Source organism: Parambassis ranga, unplaced genomic scaffold (assembly GCF_900634625.1).
Source record: "Parambassis ranga unplaced genomic scaffold, fParRan2.1 scaffold_37_arrow_ctg1, whole genome shotgun sequence".
NCBI classification, from domain to species: domain Eukaryota; kingdom Metazoa; phylum Chordata; class Actinopteri; family Ambassidae; genus Parambassis; species Parambassis ranga.
Window position 1 is genome coordinate 587,244 of NW_021144804.1, and position 21,620 is coordinate 608,863.

At 44.0% G+C, this 21,620-nt stretch overlaps 5 non-coding genes across 5 annotated transcripts; 3 read left to right on the forward strand and 2 right to left on the reverse strand.

Annotated features, from left to right (window-relative positions):
- Positions 1-1,599: 1,599 nt before the first annotated feature.
- trnap-cgg (transfer RNA proline (anticodon CGG)) lies at positions 1,600-1,671 on the reverse strand. Its single transcript has one exon. It is a non-coding gene; the product is annotated as a tRNA-Pro (tRNA).
- Positions 1,672-8,246: 6,575 nt separating this feature from the next.
- trnaa-agc (transfer RNA alanine (anticodon AGC)) lies at positions 8,247-8,319 on the forward strand. The gene has a single exon. It is a non-coding gene; the product is annotated as a tRNA-Ala (tRNA).
- Positions 8,320-10,985: 2,666 nt separating this feature from the next.
- On the reverse strand, positions 10,986-11,057 carry trnat-ugu (transfer RNA threonine (anticodon UGU)). The gene has a single exon. It is a non-coding gene; the product is annotated as a tRNA-Thr (tRNA).
- Positions 11,058-14,225: 3,168 nt separating this feature from the next.
- Positions 14,226-14,297, forward strand: trnaq-uug (transfer RNA glutamine (anticodon UUG)). The gene has a single exon. It is a non-coding gene; the product is annotated as a tRNA-Gln (tRNA).
- A 3,697-nt stretch (positions 14,298-17,994) lies between these two features.
- On the forward strand, positions 17,995-18,067 carry trnar-ccu (transfer RNA arginine (anticodon CCU)). The gene has a single exon. It is a non-coding gene; the product is annotated as a tRNA-Arg (tRNA).
- Positions 18,068-21,620: the final 3,553 nt, after the last annotated feature.

Here is a 21,620-nt window from a genome sequence, read left to right on the forward strand (position 1 = left end):
TCCCTCAGTGTGCAGGGGTGATGGATGGGAGTCATATTCCCATTATTGCTCCTGAGGATAACCATGCTGACTATTTTTTATTTATTCAACATCTGTCCAGTCAGCAGTCTTCCCCATGATTGTGTCTGCTTTGCAGGTGTTTTGAGTTCATCATCTGATCACAGTGTGACATCATTAGTTTATAATATTGACCTTTTCCACAATATTCTCATTTTTGGAGATGCACCTGTACATGGTGGCTGATTATGACAAACTAATGAAGTGCTGTGAAAATAAGTTAAATATAAAAACATGAGACAGTGGGGACCTTGGGTGTCTCCTTCAGCCACAGACCTTTGTCCAGACAGGGGTCAGACTGTATAACATCAGTCCATCTGTACTCTAACCTCTGTACTTTATCACCATGTTTACACCCAGTGACACTGATGGGGAAACAGTACAGTGTTTTTTCTCTTAGTGCAATAACATCCTCACCTACAGTGTAATACTCAGAGTTTTTCATGATATCATAACAGGACATAATACATCTCTGTGCATTTCTCATCTGTATATCTGCATATCTTATGACATGACATGACATCCACTGGTAGGTCATCGGTTCTTTGAACTCAAACGTTTGAACTAGTGCCGTCACATGATTACAATTTTAATCACATTAATCACTGTTGCTGTATATTTATTGTGATTAACCTATACTCATTGGATGAACTCAATTAAATTGAGTTTTTCCATCCAATAAATACTGGTAGCCCTGACTCAAAACAAGTACGTTAATGCAATATAATGTATTTGAATTGGACCAACATGATTTTTTCAGTGCTGCTTAGGCTAACACAGAGCGTTAGCTCTGGGCTAACGTTAGCCTGTCAGCTACACTACAAAAGTAAAGCAAAGCACTTTTGGATTGCGTTAGCTGGCGGCGAGCTGTGCTCTCAGTGTGTTAAGGATGAATTCAACGTGCCTGTGTAGAAAACTCCAAGTACTAACCGTGTTCACCACTTACCTCTGACAGCTATATGACGGGACCATAGACGTTAGCTACAACGAATGCTAACTAATCTTAGCTGCTTGTAGCCTGTCTACCCCAACATGAACAATGACTGACATTTCTTCTTAAACCCAAGGTCCATTTATCTTAAGGCATGCACATTGTTTCACATAAAGATAATAAACTTATTGAATAGAAGACAGAAAACTTACCAACAGTAGTTTCGTAGTAGTAGCAGAGGCAGATGACGGGTAGGACAGAGGCTGATCTCCTGATCTCCTTATTCAGTAGTGAGTTGACATTCCTTATTATTGCCGAGGGGATCGCTGGCTTAAAATGTCTACGTGCAGCCTCTACTTTCACTCCTGCCTTACAGCCCCTGTACTTCTTCCTCAGCTCTCCCTGGACCTTGGGCTGCATTCTGACTTTAGTCCTCAGTGCAAAGACTTCTTCTCTTGAATAAACAATATCAGTTGTAGATTGCTTCTAGGAGTTTGAGCAGACTGCTGTTTACAGGGTCTAAGTTGGAATATGAACTTGTTTGGGTTAAAGATAATTGCTATAAATGTAAACATAAGACAGACCTTCAATCTACTGAAGCTGAAAGAAGAGGGCTCGTCCAGGATTTGAACCCGGGACCTCTCGCACCCGAAGCGAGAATCATACCCCTAGACCAACGAGCCACATGTGACCTCTTTTTTTTCATGTTTCAGTCGGTGCAAGAACAACACAAAGCACATGTTTTTCTTAGTTTGACATTGGTAAAGATATGTACAAAGATTTCTGGTTAGGAATATATAGTGTTGCTCCTGAACAGGGACTTGAATCCTGGGCCCTCAGATTAAAAGTCTGAGTTCCTGCAAGATCCACCCACAGAGATCCTGAACACATAAAACTCAGATTCCCAACCAGAATAGTAGCAGAACTGAAGACACCACTTGGAGGAGTGTCTTCAAAAACCAATCCTTGAGTCCAATGTACCAACCAGCACACAGTAAGTGAAACAGGCATGTCCACGCTTCAACAATGAAAACACAGATTGGCCGTATGGGGATCGAGCTAATCGGTCGAGCCCTATTGATTAAATGACGTTATGATGTTATTCGGGAATTCTGCCTATCATTCCGGAATACTGATGTCTATACTGGAATGCTACCGCTTATTCTGGACTTCTGCATTTCATTCCAAAATTTTGACTTTCATTAGGGAATGCTTTTCATTCTGGGATGGTGTCTTTCATCCTGCAAATCTGCTTTTCATTCTGTTATGCTGTCTTTTGTCCTGGAATGTTGCCTTCCATTTTGGAACACACGCTTCCATGACATCACAGGCCACTGTCAGGTTAGGGGTTTAATCCCAGAATTTTGTCTACCATTCCAGGATCCTGCCTATCATTCTGGAGTGGGTGGATGGATGTCTATTCCAGGATGCTCTCATTCTAGATTTCTGCCTTTCATTTGGGAATGCTTTCTTCCATTCTGGGATGCTTTTCATTCCAGAATGATGTCCTGCTGACTTCTGTTCCACTATACAGAGTGTTATTCGGGAATTCTGCCTATCATTCCGGAATACTGATGTCTATTCTGGAATGCTGCCACTTATTCTGGATTTCTGCCTTTCATTCTGGAATTTTGAATTTCATTCTGAAATGCTTTTCATTCTGCAAGTCTGCTTGCCAGATCATCACAGGTAACTATGGAAACATTTAGTGCTATTGTTTGTGAGTTTTACCCAGACCACCCACTGAGGTCCTCCACCACATATAAACCATGTTTCCCACCAACAGTTAGAACTGATGAAGCTGCTTGGAGGAGCAGAGAAACGTCTTCAAGAAAACTCTACAAGTCCAGACGCCTTGCTTCAGTGGTCTCTATGAATATGACCTGGATGACATGTAAACATACAGTGTGCTCTTTGTAATCTGTATTCTGGCTCTAAAACAAGTGCCCCTTGTGAACTGATATGGGACCAGGTCTGAGAGTGACCAATCTAAAGAAGGATAAGCACCCTCTCCCCGTCCCCCACACCCCTTGGTCCCGCCCCCAAACAGTCAAAAGTGTTTTTCTCTGCGCGAGCATAGCTTCACCTCACGAGCAGAGAGAGAGCAAGAGCGCAGGTGGAGTCCTGCTCTCTGTTGATCATATTGCGTGCGAAAGAGTGTGATTGCACACGCAAAGTTAATATCTACGCTTGCGAGTGTGCAACAGCGCCCCCTGGAGTTATGACTTAAATGTAATGCCATACTGACTCGCCTTTTGTCATCGGCCATGACCGGTAAGGCAAACTTTCCATGAATGTATTTATAGCCTTTGCTCTGTTGTAAACACTGTAAAAGGTTTATGTGTACAGAGCAGAGGTGAAATAATAAATAGGCCTACACAGATAAATTGGTAAGTGTTTAGCTGTTTGTTACCTTTTTATCTGAATTTAGATGAGTATAATAATATCATGCTCATTTCAAAGCAATGTATACACTGATTTTCCTAGTGTTTATTTTGGATTATATTTTATATTTTTTTATTTATGTTACGTTTTGCTTATTAGTTGTGATTTTTCTTTCGTAAACCAAGCATTCACATTGATGTAAGGAAAATGAGAATTTTCCTGAAGCGTTCGCTGAATGTCCAGCAAGCCCTTGAATTATTTTTTAGAGAGGAAGATGAAGAGGGTGAGCCCACTTGTATGTAGCAAAGAACAAAGCAGCACGGAAGAAGTACAAATGGGCTGATGTTGAAGTTGAGGAGCTCTACAAGTTTTTTGGGCTGCTTTTATACACATCACTGGTGTCACTGCCAAATATCCAAGATTACTGGAGGGAGAATACAGTCACGTCAGTGCCGATACCAGCTACTGTGATGCCTAGGGACAGATTCAGGGCTCTGGTTTTAATTAAAAAATGAATTAAGAAACCTTACTAGTCCCACAATGGGGAAATTGCTCAAGGCAGCCTGGCAAAGAGTGCCATACGCCAGTGAGTACACTGGAGGCTATGCAGGTAAAGTGTCTTGCCCAAGGACACACAACAGTGACCAGGGAGGAGTTGGGATCAAACCACCAACCTTACGGTTATTGGACAACCCTGCTATACCACTGAGCCACTGCTGCCCACGTTTGGAACATCCACCCCAGTGAACCCAGAGGAGGACCAAAAAAAAAAGGACAAGAAGAAGGAAACACCAGCATATGACAAGTTGCTCAGAATCAAGCCTCTCATGGATCATTATTACCCAAGGAAAGAACTGGCTGTTGATGAGAGAATGGTGGCCACCAAGGCAAAAACTGGCATGACCCAGTATATGATGTTTCTTCCAGAGGTACAAGTTTTAATCACGGTGTTCCACAGGGTTCTGTGCTCGGACCGCTCTTGTTCACCCTCTACATGCTCCCTCTAGGAAACATAGTCCAGAAGCACGGCATAAACTTTTATTGTTATGCTGATGATACCCAGCTGTATTTATCCATGAAGCCTGAAGAAACGGAGCCGCTTGTCAGACTACAGGTGTGTCTAAAGGACATAAAGGACCGGATGTTAGTCAATTCGTAGTAGCACTCGGCCTCGTGATTGGCTGTAGGAGGAGGTGGCTTGCTCGACACACGGGCGGCCGGAGGCGCCAACCGGACTTAAAAAACTGGGAAATATGGTCTTCTTTTTTTTTTTTTTTTAAACAAAGATCTACAGCTGGGGTCTCAAACTCAACTTACCCGGGGGGGGGGGGGGGGGGGGGGGTACATTTTATGTTTACTAAATAAAAACTGCTGTCATATTCCTTAATGAGTGGTTTGCTGTACCATTGGGGTCCTAAAGGACCGGTGACACCTATGTCACCGTGGGTCCTTAAGGAAACAGGCTGGTTTGTTTGTAGGTGATTTTGTGTTTAAAGACGCAGAGCTAGCTAATTTTAAAAATCTACTTGCTAAATGTAAGATTTGACCAGTCAAGGATTCTAATGACTACATAACACATCCTTTATTACATAAACGTGTTGTAAACACATGTATTGAACAAATGCACTTCAGATAAAAAATCAAATCAGATAAAAATCATTGTGACATATATGTCACATCGGCCCTTTAGCCAAAAAAATCGGTGAAAAAATGATGTGACATTATGATGAAACTCTCGAGGGTTAAAAGTCACTCCTTCTACTTCTCTACGTAAGATTAAAAGCTAAACATTGTTACTAAATAAAAACTGCATGTCATATTCCTTAATGAGTGATTTGCTGTACCATTGGGGATACAGTACAGACAATGACATTTATGTATGCTAGATAAGTATGCTTTTGTTTTCCGATGAAATGACAGGTGTGTTAAACTTTGCCAGGGCTGGTTAGCTCAGTTAGTTAGAATGTGGTGCTAATAACACCAAGGTTCAATCCCCGTACGGGCCATACAGAGAGTTATGCTGAGAAACAGTGTGACTTTAGTACAAACACACCCTACTCACACTGGAAGGGTGTGGCAGAGACAGTGCAGGACAGTGAGAAGCATTCCATTACCATTAGCTTTTGGAAGAGACCAAAGGGAAAGGGGATCATCAGCAACATGTTGAATTTGTGGATCGGCGTTCTCAACAATGAACAATGACAGCACACAGCACAGGGCAGATCCAGCTTTGTGTTGTGTATCCTCCTCCTCACCATGTCATTTGAAAAAGGTACAACTTTCAGTTTATTAGCTGCCTCTGTGCCAAGCAAAAGCTCACACCAGTCACATCTCTGTCCACCTGTACAGTCACAAAACCGGGGGCAGCGACGCTGTTTTCCGAGATGTCTGAGTGCAGTCCTTTTTTCTAGCTCTCAGGACGGGAGCTGCTGCAACAGGTATCCTCCCTGAAGGACGGTGCCACAGGAAGTTAAAAGGCACTTTGACTCTGGTGGGACCCAAACCCACAACCTTTGAATCACTTCTCCTGTGTTTAACTAGAAGTCCAATGCACTATCCATTGTGCCACAGAGCCACAAAGCTGTGAATTTTTTGTCCTACAGTGGAGATGAAACAAAACTACAGGAATGAGGTGCACCTTCTGGCCGAGTGGTGCAGAGACCACAACCTCTCCCTGAATGTGGAGAAGACAAAGGAGATGGTTGTGGACTACAGGAGAGCACACAGTCGGCACACCCCTCTGACCATCGACGGTGCTGCTGTGGAGCAGGTGAGCAGCACCAAGTTCCTGGGTGTGCACATCACTGAGGACCTCTCCTGGACTAACAACACTGCATCACTGACCAAGAAGGCACAGCAGTGCCTCTACTTCCTCCGCAAGCTCAAAAGAGCCAGAGCCCCTCCCTCCATCCTGTGCACCTTCTACAGAGGGGCTGTTGAGAGCATCCTGTCCAGGTGCATCACTGTGGTACGGAGCCTGCACCGCCACCTGCAGGAAGACGCTTCATCGCATAGTGAGAGCAGCTGAGAGGATCATCGGCGTCCCTCTGCCCTCCCTCCAAGACCTCTACGACAGCTGTCTCACCCGAAAGGCCCTCCGCATCACAGGAGACCCCACCCACCCTTTACACCGCTTCTTTAGTCTGCTGCCATCAGGAAAGAGACTGCGCAGCCTCCGGGCCAGGACCAGCAGACTGAGGGACAGCTTCATCCACCAGGCTGTCAGGAAGCTGAACTCTCTCCCTGCTGTGCCCCACTCTCTCCCCCTTTCCTCTACAAAAAAACCCTGACCCTGACACCCAAGCCCTCCCCAAGATAGGAACTCTTTGTACCGGCCACTTTACCAAAAAGGAACTCTGTGCACCAGCCACTTTACCCTGTGCATTCTCTTGCACCCTAGTCATATCATACCAGTCTCATATAAGCTGCTATAACTTAAACCATTCCTGGACTGTTTACATTCTGCCAACTGCACTGTCTTGCACTATACATCTTTTGCACTCTTACTGCATTGTGCCTTCATTTTGTGCCTTGTATTTTGTGTGTGCCTTTTTACACTTTATATTTATCTTGAGTTTTTAGTTATATGTTATATGTTGCGGAGTGAAGAGTAACGCAATTTTCGATTCTCTGTATGTCCAGCACATATAGAAATTTGACAATAAAGCTGACTTTGACTTTTGACTTTGATTGCGTGGAATGATCAAAGGCAGAGTGGGTGATGTCATCACTCAGAGTGGAGGGAGGCTAAGAAGATGCCTAAAAAATCTCTCTAACCTGTACTCAGGCCTACACCGTCCATCTAACTGGGATAATTTGTATATCGGCTCGAAGGAACACTCGTTAGCTTTCTGATGGTGTCACTCTTAAAACTGAACACCAAACCGTTTTGCCTGTAGATCCAGTTATTTGGGAAGAGTGCCGGTCATTCTTCCATTAAGACATCATGTAAAACCAAAAACAGAGAAGCAGAGCAGCCATATTGTGTAACTCGCCACCATCTCCACATCTTTGACATCATACACATAAACATTATACTGTGTGTAGAGCAACTTCTTGTGATTCTGACGGTGTTCTTATTTTTGGTATGAAGGCTTCGGTTTGGACAAAAAGAGAAGTTGTTCGGAGGGTGCAACCCCCATTAAAATACATGGGATCTGCCCTGACAGGAGTGAAAGGAGAATCACACAGGTGTCTTAATTAGGGTACTCATTACTCATACTCATAAAATAGCTTTGTTTCTATGGTGACCCCACAGGCTGCAACAAAACACCACTACAGGTGCTGGTCATATAATTAGAATATCATTAGAAGGTTGATTTATTTCAGTAATTCCATTCAAAAGGTGAAAGCTGTATAATGCAAACATTCATTCCACACAGACTGAAATATTTCAAGTGTTTATTTCTTTTAATTTTGATGGTTATAACGGACAACCAATGAAAACCCACATTCAGTATGTCAGGAAATGAGAATATGTGAAAAGGTTCAACATTGAAGACACCTGGAGCCACTCTAACCAGATAATGAACTCAAAACACCTGCTAAGGCCTTTAAATGGTCTCAGTCTAGTTCTGTAGGCTGCACAACCACGGGAAGACTGCTGACTTGACAGTTGCCAAAAGGACGACCATTGACACCTTGCACAAGGAGGGCAAGACACAAAGAGGCTGGCTGTTCACAGAGCTCTTTCCAAGCACATTAACAGAGAGGGAAGGGGAGTACAAGCAAGAGGGAGTACAAAGTGTTCTGCCCAAACAGGGACTTGAACCCTGGACCCTCAGATTAAAAGTCTGATGCTTCCAATTCGTCACTAGTACACTTCATGTAGTGCAGTGAGTCCTGATTGACTTGCAATTGACCCTTTGTACAAGGGGGATTAGCTCAAATGGTAGAGCGCTCGCTTAGCATGCGAGAGGTAGCGGGATCGATGCCCGCATCCTCCAGCCTGCATCTTAAGAGGGAGGGTGTAGCTGGATGGATGAGGATGGATGGATAATGTAGTGGACTCCCACCCAGCAGATCAAGTCCCAGAGGTTACAGCATCATTTATTAGCTGAGTTCCCCCTCAGGGAAGCTGCTGTTTACAAGCCGTTTACAGAGAGAAGCAAGAAAACAACAGTCAGCATCATCTTCCATAAAAACACATGACAATAACATGTGAGACAGAGAGTTTATGATCAGTGCTCCCTCTGCTGGTTAGGACATATGATGACATTTTTAAATGGACATTCTTCCAAGCAGCCAGCTTTTGCTTTGATGACAGCTTTGCACACTCTTTGCATTCTCTCAATCTGAACTGAGCCACCAATGCTGTGCAATGCTGACATCTAGTGGTGGAATCCCAGGCTGCAGCTTCCTCATTCCAAAATCAATCCCTCCTCCACATAAAGTCAGAAGTTCTAAATGTGAGTCATTAAATGAGAGGTTCCAGCAGAAACGTCCAAACATCTGAAGAGAAGCTGAGAAGCCTGAGATACAGGGGCTGCAAGCTGAGCTTCAACTGTTCCTGTTTAGACAATAAGAACAGATCATCACTGTCTTTTAAAATGTTCTGATCAAATCACATTAGTTTGTATATTTATATTACACACAGAGCTGTTGTTTCAGTCACATTCATTTGTTATGTGTACAGTGGGTGCAGGAAGTATTCAGACCCCCTTAAATGTTTCACTTTGTTATATTGCAGCCATTTGCTAAAATCATTGAAGTTCATTTTTCCTCATTAATGTCCACACAGCTCCCCATACTGACAGAAACACACAGAGTTGTTGACATGTTTGCAGATGTATTAAAAAGACAAAGTGAAATATGACATGGTCCTAAGTATCAGAGCCTTTGCTGTGACTCTCATATATTGAACTCAGGTGCGTCCATTTCTTCTGATCGTCCTTCAGATGGTTCTACACCTTCATCTGAGTCCAGCTGTCTTTGATGATACTGATTGGACTTGATGAGGACAGACACACACCTGTCTGTATAAGACCTTACAGCTCACAGTGCAGGTCACATACTGGGTGATGACGTCATCCTGCAGGTGTTACTGTGGAACAACTGCTCTGGATTGGGATGAGTCTGAATAGAACTTTGTTAGCTTTGTAAAGCTGTGTGGTAGTTAGAGAGGAACTGAAAAGAGTCAACTACAAGGAATACAGTTAAACATCAGGGCTCGTCCGGGATTTGAACCCGGGATCTCTCGCAACCTAAGCGAGAATCATACCCCTAGACCAACGAGCCATGTGTGCCCTCTGATCTTCATGTGTCAGCAGCTGAAACTGAAATGTAAATGAATAAAAGACTACTGTGCGCTATAGCTGTCTGGAATTAGCGACCTATCTACCACGCGTGTCACATGTGCTCGGAAAGCTCGGAAAGTGTGGACAAGCTGGAGGTGGAAGAGAACCGTCAGGAGAGGGATGAACAGCTGCCATGATATTTGTAATGGGACGTCAGGACTTTGTTTTGGTTTTCTTTCCAGAACAATAAAGGATCTGAAATGAAATGTGTGAAATGTTTGTTCCACCATTTTGAAGACTTGGATTAAATTATGCATTCTGGGAAATTTTTTTACATTGTTTTTTTATTTTAGGTACTTTAGTAATCCCAGAGGGAAATTGTTTAAGGCCCCTAAACAAAAGACAGGTCCTCTGGCCAGTAGGTGGCGCAGTGTCTGTAGCATTTCAGCATATCAGCTGTGCAGAGTCAAATGTTCAGCATGACTGTAAGGTTTCATCCACATAGGATGAAGAATGAGGGAGATACAGCCACAGAAACCCTGTGGGGGTCTCAGCAGGGGTTAATTGTCTAGTTGTTGAATCTAGAATCTAGAATCTTCTAATACGTCAGACAAAAAGACATTTCCTGGGACACATCAGCTGAGTGTGTGTTTGTGCAGTGAAATACACTTGTTGTGAGGACTTGCATCAGTTTACTCCTCAAACATACTCCTGAAACGTCTCTAAGCTTAATGAACAGTAAACACAGGTTCATGAAGCAGTGCTTCCAGCCAACGATCACACAGTTTAACACATCTTTGTTTTGTGTGGTGTTGTCAGACGGCAACCTTCGGGGTTCAAACTTGAAGCCCATGCGGAAGTGTCAAAACTTGTAATTCATGCCGCAACCACTGGGGGCTGGCTCCAAAAGCGAGTCATTTCCCATAGACTCCCATGTTAAAATGTCCGACTTCACAGCAGGAATGAACATGTTTACAGCCTGGTACAAAAAAATTCTGGTCTCAGATGATAGGTTCTCTTCTAGTGTCAATTGTATGGGGGTGATTTTTTTTTATATAACTTACTCGTTTTAATTATATTCGGACTTAAAATTCTGCATAATTATAGGCATTGCCACTTGAGCAGCAGAAGGCTGACGTATAACAGCGCGAGTTTCCTGCTTTCACGATGGCCCGCCCCCAAACTCCACTCGTGCTCCCCCTCTTTGTACGTATTTGGAGTTTTTGGCGGACGTGATGCTTCCAACATGGCGGCTCCCACGAGCCTCAGAACGGCTCTTCAGAAACAAATGGGTGACATCACGGAAGCTCTGTCTATAGTTTTTACTCTCAATGGGTTTTGTCTTTCTTTAAAAGGAACCTCCTACAGATCTTTGAAGGCATGAATGGGAATTGAACCCATGATCTTTGGTTTACAAGACCAACGCCTTACCACTTGGCCACCACGCCTTTTTCTTTTAACTTCTGAATTGATCATTGATCGTGATCAACACACACAACATAAAACAGCAGAAGTCTTGTGATCCTACACTCAGAGAAACCACAACAGCATGCAGCTTTACCTTCAGGTCTAACAGCTGGGAGCTTTTTCCAGCATTATTCTGTCTCAGCATGATCATGGCTGACAGGACACACACATTTACATCAACACACACAGGCGGCCGCGTATGGATGAACACACTGACCCCTAAAACCAGATAAACACACACATCAAATCACATCAAACACACACACATCATTCTAGAACTGATATGTTATTAGTCAATAAAAACCCACAGCCACCCCACAGGTAAAGAGCACAGGACAGAAGAGACACATCCACAGGACAACACTCAGCAGTCCATCTTCACCTCAAAGAGAAAGGACAGTCAGTCTTTTGAGGACAATAATGTCCACATTTTAAACAGAGGACAGGTGGTTTGTAAGGATGGAAGTTAGGATGCTACAGTACATAACAGAAGCTCACAGGCAGACACGTTTTTTCCAGCATAGTAACGCCGTGTTACGTGGTCTGCGGTCTCTGCTTTGCTCATTGTGGAGTCACATGTGCTGTATTGTACTGTTTGTGAAAAAAGAAGGATAGTGTTTTATTACAAACACCACTGAAGCCTCCATGAGGTTGTTCTTGTATAGTTCCTGTGATGTTTAGGTTACCATTGTAAGATCCAAACCAGGTGTGCAGTGTAAAAACAATACACTTCAGAGCTTCAGGGCATTTATTGTTCATTAAAAATATCTAAAGTTGGTTATCCATCAACAACAATGGAGAAATGACAGTGATGAATCAGCCTACAACTGAATTTACAGTAAGTTTGAATATTTGTAGGGGCATCGATCTTCAGTAATAACTGCTAATAATAATTATACAGAAGAAATGGTGCACTGGAGGAACAATAATACTTGATAAATACTGTACAGTGTGTGATGCACACTCTACTTTTAGGAACATCTAAAGTGTGAAGAAATAGGAGCTGTCATCACAATAAAGACGGACACAGTGCAACAGTCTGTTGCTAAAATGCTTCATCAAAAAGCATCGGAGCTCAGCGACAAAAGTTCAAGTAATAAAGCAACAAAAGCATTAAAGGATGGTCATCGTGTCTGTTATATCAAATATAGACATGAACGGTATTAAACTGGCTTCTGAAACTACAGCTATGAAGCTATAGCTATGAAGTTCAGCTCGTATTAAGGAAGCTGTGATTAAGATTTTATTTTACTTTATTAGGGCCCAAGCACGAAACGTGCGAGAGCCTGGATTTAAACTGAATGTTTATTAATGTTTAGAATTTATTAGGTTTTATTTTTAGTTTACGCTTACTACTTTACCTTTTTTTATATTTGTAACCTGTTTTTTGAGTATACATGGAGCACCTGGAATGAAAGCAATTTCCCCCTGGGATCAATAAAGTATTTCTGATTCTGATTCTGAAATGCAAGCATAAATGCATGTTACACCGTGTGGGCGGGGCAACGTCATGAAGTTGACCCTTCGCCACCATAGGGAAAGCTGCTGTGTTTCTTGATTTGTTCATCCTACCTGCCTCTTACTCTATCATGACATCAGCCCCTGTGCACCTTTTAAAACCCCCAAATCGTCATATGTGGGCGTGGCCACATGGCTCAGCAGCGCCCCCTGGAATGAGATCTGAGTCCCCGTTTGACCTACAGACATGAAAATTGGTACACATACGTATCACCTCTAGACGAGAAAAAAAGTCTCTTGGAGGTATCCTCTAAAACGCACAGGAAGTCCTGCATTGATCAGGAGGTGGTTTCGCTGATACCAGTCCACAGAGTTCTGCATCAGTCCTCTGTACTCTACGTCGACGTTGTCAGTGATGAAACCAACAATTGCAGTGTTGTTAGAGAACTTCTGCAGCACACAGCCGTCAGTGTTGTTTCTGAAGACCCACAGTTCTGGGCTCTCACATATTGTTCAGATTCAGATTCAGAAAATTTTATTTGTCTCTAAGTGAGCAGCTTGAAATATAAGACACAGTAAAATAGAATAGAGAATAGATACAAATAAAATATAAAATATTAAGTATGTACAGGTTATCAAGTCATAAATGTTATAACTATCCAAATGTCCATGAACAATGTAAACAGACTGTAAAGTGGCTGAAGTGCAAAAGTAAGCAGTAAACGGTAGTATTTGTATGTGCAAATTAAAACTATTGTGGTGTCTAGTGCAAGAGTGGGGGGAGAAAACAACAGATACGGAGGCAGACGAGAAGGAAGGGAGGGGTAGGGAGGGGAATGTATGTGCGTCAGTTCCATGAGAAGTGTGTGCGATAGTATGACTGAGACTGCCAAGATGTTTACAGGCAGTTCACCAGTTGTCCTTGACGGGAGATAGGAGTTGCACAGGAGTCAGATAGGAGCACAGCTGCTGGGCTATTCTTCAGGGCCTCAGGAGGGGGGGGGGGGGGGAGGGGGGCAGACAGAAAGTCAACCAAAATCATAACAACAATTTTCGATCTGTAATTAATTTGCCCAGATCAGTGATCGATAGGTCAGTCCGGCCTCAGTGCGCATTCGTCCCTTGCAGATATTCCTTCCATTGAGATCCTCAAATGGTCGGACTGTCTTCCGATGTTATCCACCCGCTTCCAGCCCTCTCCGGAGCGGGCTGAAATGTTGCAGATCAGCTCTTCCATCCGGTCCATCTTCTGATGTAATTCTGAGATCCGAGGTCCCATGAGCCCAGGGTCTTGTTTTGTGTCCATGCTTAGTGGTAGTGCCAATTTGCCAGCAGCGGCTTTTCCAACTTTTCGGTACAGCAGGACAGCTCCCACGCAATTCAGAAGTATGCCTACTACCAATGTCCAATAGATGAATAGATCCTCCACATCTTCTAGGGTCCCTTCAGGGCAGAGGGGTTCTCCCGGTGATGTCTTTCTTTGTGAGAAAATGTTGTCCAATGCACTGAGCGACCAATTTATTTGCTCCATGTCAAAAAATTATCCCAAGGATAGCAAAGCTGGGTGTTCAGGGAATAAAAAGTCACAAAAATCACAGGACAGGACAAGCCTTATCTAGACATGGAGGACAGTCTCCTCATGGAGGACAGTCTCGCCGGATAGAGGAGGAGAAGAAGATCCATGTGAAGCAGGGTCCATGGTGTAATGGTTAGCACTCTGGACTTTGACTCCAGCGATCTGAGTTCAAATCTCAGTGGAACCTTTTGTTTGGATGGTAATACTGGTGTCCTAATCTAACAGTAGTCATAGTAGTCAACAGTCAGTAGTTGGTGTAAAATAATTGGATTAGAGATTAGATTAGAATATGCATTGACTAGATTTATTTTGTAACTGTATCCCAAGCCTCCATAGATGATGAGAAATGCTGTCTTTCCACCCAGATGACTATAGCAGACTGTCAACACACACACACTAACTAGCACATTAATGCTAACATCAGTGGATAGCTGCTGCAATGTACGGTAAGTGTGTTATAGCTGTATAACACACTGTATAGAGTGTAACATGTATAGCCAGAAACTATGCCAGGGACTTGTGCAGGACTAGTTGATAGCCCATCATTAGAGTTTAAATGGGGGTGAAACCTGCTAGGAAGGGATGAAAGGACAGAGTTGTAAACAGGTGAGAGCTGATGGTTTTTTCACATAGATGACTCTTTCCGCCATCTATGTGAAATTGAAAAAAACTCTTCATTTCAGTTGAGATGATGAAGCCCAGTGCTTGGATGCTGTCCATTGAAGGAGAGGTGGTGGTGGGACCACACAACAGTTTCAGAGGACAGGAGGGGTTCATATATCAGTGAGTTACAGAAGAATCAGAAGGAAAGGAAACAGTGATGACTGCAGGTTTGGAGCAAACAATCAGTCCTGGAGTCTGAGCTGCTCTGATCGTGGTTACTCTGTCTGTCACAATAACAGAAAAAACACTCATCTCCTCCTCCTCTGGCTCTGACAGAGCAGCAGTGTATGTGGACTGTCCTGCTGACACTCTGTCCTTCTACAGAGTCTCCTCTGACACACTGATCCACCTCCACACCTTCAGCACCACATTCACTCAGCCTCTACATGCTGGGTTCAGGTTGGGTTCTGGTTCCTCAGTGAGTCTGTGCTGTGTGTAGAAGCAGAGTGTGTGGAAGTGACAGCAGCTTCAACTTTGTGCTTTAAATGTTGATGATGTTTCACTTTCATTTGAATCACTGACTGTGATTTCAGGTCAGAACATGTTTTTGTCTTAGAAGCAGTGAAATGAAGAATGTGAAGCTGAATTTATGATCATGAACTTTGACATGTCCTCACAAATGAAACCCTTACATTAAGAAATGCATGATTCCATGTTGTTATGGCTCTGATATTAAAATGTAGTATTATAATAGGAGTTAATGGACCTAAGTGGAAAACACCATTTAAAACTGCTGCAATACAAACACTAATAACTCCAACTCAATATTTTGGATAAACTTTGACATGACAGATATAAAATAATGCCTGAGCCTCCCAACTTGTAAAATAACTTGTTTTGTGCATGTTTACATGAAATATTTGCATCATGCAATCTACCTGGCATTTAAAGCGTTAAACTCCTCCAATGATTTCATGTTTGGTAGTTCTGAGCAGTCCTGAAGTTGTTTCACATATTTATGCAGAAAAATATGAATCTGTTCAGTTTTTAGAGCAGTTTTTAGAAGCGGACATTTTTGTCCCTGATGACACAAAGGGTAGTAAATGTGTTTCCCAGTGTTCTGGTGATGGATTAGAAACATTTAAGTTTGAATTCTAAAATTTGTGTTGAACTGCCCGATTGCCCTTTTTTCCCTCAACCTGTGACGTCGGCGGAACTGCGATCACTCACCTGCTCCTGCCCGGGACGTTAAAAAGAAGCAAAGACACGAAGAAAGACTCGGAGAGACACTGCAGCGCTACCACGCAGCTGTGGACCTTTCAAAAGCAAAAGCATTGAAGGCATTCAGTGCCACAATGGAGAGATGTGGATCTTGAGGAGCTGCGTGAATTCCTGGGGCTGCTGATCCTGGGCGGCATGTACCGGTCCAGACACGAGTCCATGAAGAGCCTCTGGGATGAAACAACAGGGAGGGTCATTTTTGCAGCCAAGATGTCCCAAAAAAGGTTTTCCTCCATCAACCTCGCTATGTGATTTGATGATCGACTGTCCTGGCCAGAGCGCCACAGGTGAGACAAGCTGGCTCCTGTGCGAGATCTGTGGACCCAATGGACCACCTGCATCCCAAAAATGTATAACCCAGCGAGGGATGTATGTGTTAATGAACAGCTGGTCCCTTTCAGGGGCCGCTGTTCGTTCAAACAATACATTCCCTCCAAACCCGCCAAGTACGGGTTAAAAATCTGGGTGCTGAGTGATGTGCAGACCTCCTATGCATGGAGATTGGAATTGTACACAGAGGTCTGCCGCATCAGCACCCAGAGAACGGAACCAGGGGATGCGGGTGGTCCTTCAGCTAAGAATTTCCTTCGGGATTAATAAAGTTTTATCTTATCTTATCTTATCTTAACTGAAAAGGGCTACACAGTGACTGCGGGCAATTTTTTACATCTTTCCCCCTGGCTGCAGAGCTCCAAAAGGGCAAGATGGCTCTGGTCGGGACAGTGCGAAAAAATAAGCCAGAGCTCCCCCAGCAGCTGCTCACCGTGAAGCAGAGACGGGTGCTGTCCTCTTGCTTTGCATTCACCCAGGACTGGACAGCAGTGTCGTATGTACGAAGAATGTGGTCCTCCGCAGTACAAAAAACGGGGAGCCAGTATTCCAGGAGTCTGGTAAGTTAAAGCCCCAGATCATCCTGGACTACAGCAAAGCCAAAGGAGCTGTGGACCACCTGGACCAGGTAAGCAACATATCAATTATTACCCAAGTTATTTACTTATGTACATGTTAAGTAAATACATTTGTATGTAGTATTATTATGTATTATTGTGATTGTCTGATATAGCCATACTATTTATTCAATTGTATTCCATATTTTACATATTATTGGAAGATTTCAGACTCTTTTTCATAATAAGAAGGTTGTGTGTAAATGTATTCAAACCATCTGAGCATTTCTTTTTCAGATGTGTGGTACATACTCGTGCTGGCGCAAGACACCGAGAGGGCCAATGTGCATTTTATATCACATGCTGGACATGTCTTAATGGCTTCAATGCTTTTGTACTCTTTGTGGCTGTCGATCCTGCATGGAACAGCCAGAAAACCTGGTCCTTCAGGAAGAAGGAAGAAGGAAAAGAAGAAGAAGAAGAGGAAGAAAAAGAAGGGCCAGGGCCATCTAAAAGCTGCAAGCAGTGCACTTTGTGCTTCCAGCGCAGACGTGTGTGGAGCCACTGTGCCAAATGTGGGGCACACTGTGCCAAATGTGGGGCCCATGTCTGCAAAATGCGTCATGATGTCATCTGCAGTGATTGCCTTAAAATGTTAAAAAATATTTCAAAAGAAGAAAAAAAAATGTTCAATGTCTAATTACGTCTGAAGTTATTTTAAAAACAATTTGATGCAGTGAAATTAAAAAAATTTATATATGACATTGTTATTGTACTTGTGATTTTTTTTTTAAAGTTTATGGGAGGACAAGGTTCCCATTGGTGATCTGATAGTGAGAGAACTTGATGCTCTCCTTCATATCTGCATCCTTGACTCTTGGCAATGGCAGGTATATGGTTTCACACAAAATATGTGATACAAATTAGAGTCATTTTTAACAATGATAAAAAAACATAACACAACACATCCACACCATCTCACTGTATAATGCTAAGCTATTGTTTCCTTGACAGCTATTATGTAGAAGAAGTCGAGCAGTTCAGGATCGTTGACGAGGGAGAAACGTGCGATCTCATGGATGGAAAAATGTGCAGTGGATACAGATCATATCAGCCCCAGTGGCCTAATGGATAAGGCACTGGCCTCCTAAGCCAGGGATTGTGGGTTCGAGTCCCATCTGGGGTGTTTACAGCAGAGTGTTCTGTGTCCACTGGTCAGTGGACCAAACCAACCTGTGTGAAAATGCATTTCAATGTTTTCCCTAAACTCCATGTGTCAGCAGCTCACTTTTCATGAGCACTATGCTGCACAGTGAACTGATATACACTCTAAAAACAATAAGCAGGCTCTACTCAACGTCTTTGGTGAAACATTTTTACACTTCAAAATATTAAGTAAACATGAAACTAATTATTTAAATATACTATACAGTTAACAACCAGAAAGTGTGTCTGGGCCATGTGCAGGACTAGTTGACGGCCCATCGTTAGAGATTGAATGTGAGTGAAGTCTGCTAGGAAGGGATGAAGGGACAGAGCTGTAAACAGGTGAGAGCTGATGCAGCATCACTTATTACCTGAGTTTCCCCACAGGGAAGCTGCTGTTTACAAGCTGTTTAAAGAGAGAAGCAAGAAAACAACAGTCAACCAGCCCCCCTCCGGCAGTTTCATTGTCATTAGCCAGTCGTTAGACACACCTGGCCCAGTCAGCCAGATCATCACAGGTAACAAGTGCCCCTTGTGAGGGTTGAAGTCACAATCTTCAGATTATGAGACTGACTCGCTGCCTACTGCACTAACGAGGCTCAGAAAGAGGTGAAACATGGTCTTTTTTCTTTTTCTTTTTAAAATAAAGACATCTACAGTGCTCATGCTGGCTACTGCACCAACAAACATTCTTAATTTAAATCAAATGAATGTGTTCTATAAAAAGGCTCTAAAGGTAAAACATCACAGTAATTCTTCCTGTGACACCTTCACTACCAGTGATGGTAAGTGCTCTTGTTTCAAATGTGCACTGTACCATTGAAGCTCGTCTGTGAAGTGTAGTGCCTCTGTGTGTATGTCACAGTGATGTTAACAGAAGTCAGGTAGGTCTGTTAACACATATAAAAACAGCTTACTGAACAACAGTATAGATGTGAAGGTGAATATATGTCCCCTCACATGTTCCTCGGTTAAAAGGGTCATTGCATTGGCCAGGAATCGAACCCGGGCCTCCCGCGTGGCAGGCGAGAATTCTACCACTGAACCACCAATGCTGTGAAAAGCTGACATCTAGTGGTGCCATCGCAGGTTGCAGCCTCCTCATTCCAAAATCAATCCCTCCTCCACATAAAGTCAAAAGTTATAAATTCACCTCATTACATGAGCGGTTGTGTGTAATGACGCGGCTCACCAGCAGAGGGCGTGTGACGGAGCAACAAGCAGGAAACTACAGGGGAGAAGAGACACAAGCATCCACAGATCAGAACAGACACTCAGCTCTTCTCTCTGAGACCATGATGATACGTCACATATCATCACTGCACATGTTTTTGGCTGCACGTCTGGAAATGAGAGGAGACAGAACATTATCATACATGTTGCATAAGTAAAGTCACATGACTTGCACGACTGTAAACAAAGGAAACCACAGAAAAAGTCAAAGGATTCAATCTAGGCCACCTGCATTGCTGCATTAATTTCAGATTGCAGCCTTTCTCCCAGTTTTTGTCTGATGTCAACAGGCATCAAGTAGAAGCAGACATATGAGCTATGTTAAAGATGATAATATATGATGATAGATATATTAATGCTGAATCAATCTTGAACCCCTTTTTCTTTCAGATGACAAAGCCAAAGCAGATGCTGACGTGTCCTGTATGTGGTGGGATCTTCTGGTACGTGTCCAGGCACCTGATGAAGGCCCACCACATACAAAACCCACAGGAGCGCACCTTGCTCAATGGCCTGGCCACAGGCCACATAGCAATAGGCTGTGTGCAGTGTCCCGTGGCGGGCTGCACACCGCTGGTGAAAGATGTGAAAACACACCTTTCCAGGCAGCACACGGACAAGATTTCGCTGCATGAAGCCCTGATATACAGGCTGGTGAGGGCAAAGGTGTTGGAGAAGGTACTGAGATGCTTGATTCTATTTTTAGTTGTTTTTTTTCATGCCTATTCTGCCATGTATAATACCCCCCCACTTCCCCCTGGATAAATAAAGTTGATTAATTTAATTTGATTTGATTTGAAGCTCTCGGCACCGTGGCCGCCCATAGTATCAGAGCTGGACTTGCAGGCCAGGGAGGATGAGGCAGGGACGGCCTGCACCAACTGCCGGGAGCTGGCGGCCAAAATCATCTCATCTAATGAGGGTGTGGCGGTGCCGGCAGAGGTCGAGGTGGTGGTGCCTGAGATTCATGATGGGGAATTCAAGGAGAAGGAGCAGGCCAGGATGGGCATGTCGCCAGTGACCGTGGCACTCTACATCGGCCAGGCCACTGGCTTTGTGGAGTACTTGCGAGACACCCCTCCGCAGCACAGCCGGCTCAAGGCACAGGATGTGGTCGTCCTGTTCAGGTACCTCAAAAAAATGTACAGGGACCTGAACAGGACGATCCTGGGGCACCAGATTGCCGTGAAGGCTCGGAAACAACAGCAGCTGGTGAGCCGGGAGGCGCTCGGGACCTGCATCCACCTGGCCAGAGACAGGATTCCCTCACTGCTGGGTAATGCTAGACTCCACACACACAATCCCAGCTTCACATACTACACATACTTCATCAGTCTAATGGTATGAACTGAAAGTTAACCTTACTAATGCATCTCTCTCTCTCTTCTTTTCACAGACAACGTGGAGAAGGCCGCACCCAAAGATCCGGTGACAAGATACCAGTTCTTTGGGTACATGGTTCCTGACCTGCATCTAAGGGCACAGGACCGGGGTCCTCACCCGTATGCGGGTCAGGGAGGTGGAAAGGGCAGTGGGGGATGATAGTACGGGCTACCTCGTCAGTGTAAGTTCAAGATGCCCGCAAAAGAATTTACCATGAGTTTAAAGCCTCAGAAAGAACTAATGGTCTGTCTTTGTGTGTCTGCTCTTCTTGCAGGTCCTGGACCACAAAACATGCCGTAAATTCGGCCAGGCCCAGGTTTTTCTGGAGCCTGACGAAATTCAGTGGTTCAGGCGCTGGCTGAGGCTCCGTGGCCGGGCGGTTGCCACAAACTCGTTGTTTTTGAACTCCCTCGGGAGGGGGGAAGCAAAAAACATGACAAAATATTGTCCCTCCAGGCCGAAATGGGCCTGGAGGGACGGCCCACCCTTCTGGATATCCGCAGTGCTGTGGCTACCTACGTAAGTTTCAGATACTCTCCCAGTTTCCCTGAATGCCCTATGATCCATACAGATGTCGCCTTTTGCTTGTCTTTTTTCCACAGAACTTTGAGGACAACAATCCGACCATGAAGGAGGCAGTGTCCTCCTTCATGTGTCATAACATTGATACACAGGAGCGTTTTTACGCCTTACACAAAAACCTTGGCCGGGCAAAGTCCCTCAGGGAGGTATTTGTGCGGCTGTCCCTAAGGCAGGCCTCCGTGGAAGAACTAAAAGACAGAGATGACTCCCCATCCACCTCTGGACTGAAGAGGGCCAGGGAATCATCTCTTGAGGCAGAAGAGCGCCCAGCCAAGGTAACTCACTTGTGTGCAGTTGGTGGAACATGCTGCAAGCCAATAAATGTTAGCATGTCA